Below are 272 nucleotides of genomic sequence, written 5' to 3' on the forward strand. Positions count from 1 at the left end.
GGAGTTTTTAGTTTAATGGGGGTTATACTAAGGGTTAATGCTACAGGAATTCAAAGGAAAGTGAAATTTCTCCTGTTTGGGGGCCATGGGAGAAGCCTGAAGGCTGAAATGGGGCTTAGAGTGAGGACAGTTAGTTTACAGGGAGAAGCATACCCAGTGGCATGCTTGAAAGGGCAAGGTTCAAGGTCCAAAGGTCATCCACACACCTGGATGGAAGGGAAGTGGGGCTCAGAATGTAGAAGGTCTTGATCTAGCCTCAGAAGTTTGGGTTT

Source organism: Phocoena sinus, chromosome 10 (assembly GCF_008692025.1).
Source record: "Phocoena sinus isolate mPhoSin1 chromosome 10, mPhoSin1.pri, whole genome shotgun sequence".
NCBI classification, from domain to species: domain Eukaryota; kingdom Metazoa; phylum Chordata; class Mammalia; order Artiodactyla; family Phocoenidae; genus Phocoena; species Phocoena sinus.